Raw genomic sequence first — 5380 nt, 5'->3', positions numbered from 1 at the left:
TGATCTCACATACCTTGTAGGGATCACCCCCGACGAAATCCACACGCAAAGCTCGAACGTTTCTTGGCGATTCTTGATTTCTCTTCTCTTTTCTCCTCCTTTCTCTTTTCTCCAAGCCCTAGCGTGAACTCTAACTTTTCTAAACTGAAAAAAAAAATCTTGTTTTACCCCAATTAACTCCTAAAAATGAATTAAAATAATTAGGTAAGGAAAAGACTAATTTACCCTTCCAAAACGCGGATTAGACTTTCCTTAATCCAACAACCCAACTTCCTAAAGGAATAACTTACTCATACGAACTCGGAATCGAGCAAACTTGGTGGCGTTGGAAATATCATTCCAAGAGATTTCCAACCATATATGGAACTACACCTAACTCATACTGATATAGGAGTTATGGTCATTTAAAGTTGACCAAAACTCAACTTTTCCTAACTTAAACAAATTCCAGATTTTCATTCTTTTCAAAAATGACTATTTCCAATTATTAGCTTCTTCCTAGTTATTTCAAATTGCGAGATGTTACAAAAAGTAACTTGAAATATTTTTGTCTTGTTTACTTCTTCAAACATATCCAACAACACTTGATAATTCATAGCTTCCTTCGGATTTATTGGATCTTGTTGAACCTATTGATACTGTCAAATGGTTCTGCTTTGCCTGCCGCATCAGTAGGTGCCTAGGAACAAAGTCCTCAGTCATTTATACGTCCCAACTATGTTGCCTTCTATGTGTCTTCTTTTTGCTATTGTTGCTTTCACTTCTTTATTGCCTAGGTGATATATCATCTTCCCTAGCCACTCTATCAAAGCATATGTCCAACATATTGTCTTTCTCATCTTCATCAAGAGAATCCTCGCCCAAATCAATTGTATTTGACACTAAGGCCCTTGACTCGTTCTTCTTTGCAATCACAATTTAGGCACAAATACAGAAGTTTTTGGGCTTAATTTTCTATTCAAAGCAGGCGGTGAAATCTGCTTTTCTTGGATCAAATCGCTGTCATTCTCTGTTAATCTTACTTGCTTTCCATTAGCCTTCAATAAAAGCATCAAATCTATTCGAACATAATAGATATCTTGAGGCATTACTAATATCTTGTCTCTTCTCACTGTCATGAAAATTTCAGTCGCACCATTTCCATTACATGGAAAATTATTTCAACTACTAGTTGGGGAAAGAGATCAACTACTAGTTGAATTTTTGTGTGCAATCAGTGTCCGGATTTTAGTTGCATTCTTGTTTTCAATTTGCAAATATGCTGCTCGGAATTTTCAGCATCTTCACCGTCAGATGTATCCATTAGTTTTTGTCCAGAATCTATTAATTTCTGCCATGAACCAACTCGCGACGCGTCAACCCCAATTCTTGGTGTTCCCTGCGTTTTTAGTTGAAATAGACATCAAATTCAACCCAAATTATTTTGATTGCACCTCATTAGTATCAGCCTATTGGTTATTGCAATCACCTGTAACATCCACACTTTTTTGTTGTTGTAATATCTCTACAGATTTAGGACATAGAGCTAACTCTTGATCATTTGAAACCTCTAAAATATCTTTATTTTCGGTAGTTGTTTGAACATCAATATTACTTGTATCAACATCCATTGAGTCTGCACGACTTTGCTTAGAAGTGGAAACAACCAATTGTCGATCTAAAGAAGTAGCTTTACTTTGATCGACATCTACAATCCTTCTTTTTTCATTTAGTATTTCTCTTGCATCACCTTGATACTTTTCACTATCGATAGTACCTTTTAAAGCAACTTCAATGGTATCATTAATTTGTTTGTTATTTTGAATTTTTTTCCAAGATCGAATGACAACTATCTTCATCATGGCCTTGGTGCTTACAATAATTGCAATATAAAGGTAGATTATCGTATACAATCTCCTGAAAAACCTCGATCAGCTTGCCAGATTTTTCATCCACAAACTGCAACCATATATGATTTGGAAGTTTTTCCTTTAGATCAAGTATAACCTTGACCCTAGTCGTGCTAGGTCTTGACTTGATTTGAGTAGCTTTATCTATAGTTATTGATTTCCCAACTGCCGATGCTATAGACAACAAAGACTTCTTTGCAAAATAATTTGGAGATAAGTTCGGTAAAGAATTCCAAACCACAGCTAACGTTGTTTCCTCCTTAGAAATATATCCAATGGACCATGGAAAAACCCTATATTATTGGTCCTCCTCTCCATTGTAGAGAAGATAATCAACTGAGCGAGATAAAGCTAGTACATAATTTTCATATTGATCAAATTAACCTCAACAAAAGCAAATAAGTCAATTAAACAATTGCCTTTGGTACCAAGATTCGGTAAAATTGACCTTAATACCTTCGAATCTGGCGCACATGGGATAATTTAAACACCACTGCATGATGCAGTCCCTCTTCTATCATAAAGTCTTGCCTTTCCTCCATTGAAAATGTGATAGTAGGTTCTCCATGAATTATTTCGATTGGTTTTACGATTGTTTTTTAGTTAACTAGGGCAAATTGTTCAGGATTTAGAGTATTGGAATTGAAAAGAGTAACGTATGTGGTGGTTTGGGGTGGGTTAAACTACCTCGAAAGGAGGCCGTATAGTGGCCATAACAGCCATGAAAGCTGCGCAACTGCTGCCTAGGAAGGAGCCAGCGGAAGAAAAGCCTAGTTCGGCCTACCCTATTGTTCAGATTATTTATTAGACTTATAGTATCATTGACTAACGAGTAATTTATGAACAAGAAACCTTAATGATACCCATACACTATATATATATATATATATATATATATATATATACACACACACACTGATTTAGTACCAATTAAGTGAAATTATGAGCCTTAATGATACTAATATAGTATATGATACTAATTTAGTATCAATTAAACGAAATTATTTGGGAAGTATATAATGTAATTATTAAGTGGTATGAATATAAAGGGGTATATGTTTATAATTATTTTGCTTTTATGAATATTTGCTTAGTTTTTAAAAAAAAATCTTTCAACAATTTGCATTTAAATTGTGCACATGTCAAACAACAGTATTCGTTGATTTTTATAAATGATTGCGCAGAACATTTAAAATTTACATTGAAAGAACAATGTACATGTGATGGGTAGACACATAATTTTTTACCAAATTCAAAGTTTTACATTATTTTTGAGCTTAAATATATTTTAAATCTAAATTAAATATTTTAAATTTTATTTTAATTTAGTAAATTTATGTCACGCCCCGAGCCTACATGCCGAACGTGGCTGATACTCGAGAACCATTGCTGGCCCCAAGCGAACCTTTGGTCTGGCTTACTTGTTTACTTACTTACTTAGCGGAAGACTTAACTCAACAAAGATACATCTATAAAATAAATTGGAATGTTATAAAGGAACATTCAACTAGCCATTAAGGCAAACTAAAGTCTCAACATAAGATAATGAAAAAACTAAAAAACTAACGTCTGACTGCCTATCTATGAAGCCTCTAAACAACTGAGATGGATGTCGGGACAGACCCACGACATCCTAATGAACTAACTAATACTGAAAGCAATAAAAAGGGATCATGCAGAAGCAAGGAGGCTCACCAACAAACTCTGGAGCTCAACTAGAATCAACGATGCGCTGGATGATGATCCTGGTTACCTGCGTCTGCATCATAAGAAGACGCAAGTCAACTGACATCAATACACACTACTAAAAAACTGCTAAAAACGACGGACAGAAAAGCAACGGGAGCGACGCCATTTGCCACGCTGTTCGTCGCTTTATAATAAAACCAATTATTTTTTAAATTATTTTTCAAAAAGAGACGGACGGCATCTCATAGTCCATCGTTTCTTTTCACAGATTTTTGCGCGAAATATATATATAATTAATAATTAATTGATTAATTTTTTTTTCAAAGGAGCGACAAACAGCATTTCTAAGTCTGTCGCTTTTTGGTCAACATGACTGGTCAAACATTTAAGAAAGGCAACGGACAGCGTCTCTTAGTCCGTCATTTTTTTGGTCAAAATTTTGGTCAACTATTTAAAAAAAAGTGACGGACAAAGAGACGCTGTCCGTCGCTTTTCTTAAAATATCTTTGACCCAGATTGGGATTTTCTTATTTTCTTCTCTCTCTCTTCTCTCTTCACTCTTATTCTCTCCCTTTTCTCTATCGATCTCCCTCCACCAGATGCCGCCTCAACCTCCACTGCCGCCGCCGTCACTACCCTTGCCCGTCGCTGTCCGTCACCGCCCGTCGCTGCCTCTCCTCTTTGTTAAGGTTGGTGTTTAGTTTTAGGTTTTTTTTTCAATTCTAGTGATTATAGTTGATTGTTAGTTAGTATATTATTTTTTTAGTTTGTTGGGTTGTGTTATTGTTAATTTGATTTGATTATTGTTAGTTAGGTAGAGAATTGGAGATTTTTTATTTTAGGGTTTTCTTTTAAATTGGGTATTGTAATTAGTGACTGAATTAGGGTTTTTTGATTTTAGGACTAGTTTGAACTTGAGAATATATAATTTGATTGTGAATTGAGATTTTTTTTTAAAATTTGATTGATATATTGTTAGTTAGTAAAATGTTACTTTGAAGTTAGAAATTAGTAATTGAAGTGTATAAGATGAATATTTGAATGTCATGACTAAATAGTGATGAATGTTTGAATGTCATGAATATATATTGATCGATGAGGTTTTTTTGAATTAGAACTTGAATATATAACTAATTGTTGGATTATAAGTTTATATATAACTAGATATGAACTTGAATTTAGAACTTGAACTTGGAACTTGAATATAACTAATTAATTCTTAGATTAGAAGTTTATATATAAATAATTTTAGAAATTGGATAGGAATTATTGAATTTAATTAGAACTTGAATTTTTGTAGGATTTTAGAACTTTAAGTTGTGAACTTTAGAGAACTTGATTTTTTGTAGGATTTTAGAACTTTATAAGGATGTGATCGTTAGAAATCTTGAATTATTGTAGGATTTTAGAACTTTAAGTTGTGAACTTTAGAGAACTTGAATTTTTGTAATATTTTAGAACTTTAGGTTGTGAAACGTTAGAAATCTTGAATTATTGTTGAATTTTAGAGAACTTGAATTTTTGTAGGATTTTAGAACTTTAAATTGTGAACTTTAGAGAACTTGAATAATTGTAGGATTTTAGAATTTTAGGTTGTGAACTTAAGAAATCTTGAATTATTGTAGGATTTTAGAACTTTAAGTTGTGAACTTTAGAGAACTTGATTTTTTGTAGGATTTTAGAACTTTATAAGGATGTGATCGTTAGAAATCTTGAATTATTGTAGAATTTTAGAACTTTAAGTTGTAAGCTTTAGAGAACTTGAATTTTTGTAGGATTTTAGAACTTTAAGTTGTAAACTT

This window comes from Solanum tuberosum, unplaced genomic scaffold (genome assembly GCF_000226075.1).
Source record: "Solanum tuberosum cultivar DM 1-3 516 R44 unplaced genomic scaffold, SolTub_3.0 scf00847, whole genome shotgun sequence".
NCBI classification, from domain to species: Eukaryota; Viridiplantae; Streptophyta; class Magnoliopsida; order Solanales; family Solanaceae; genus Solanum; species Solanum tuberosum.
The sequence above is the reverse complement of the archived record's forward strand: the minus strand, read 5'-3'. Positions refer to the sequence as shown.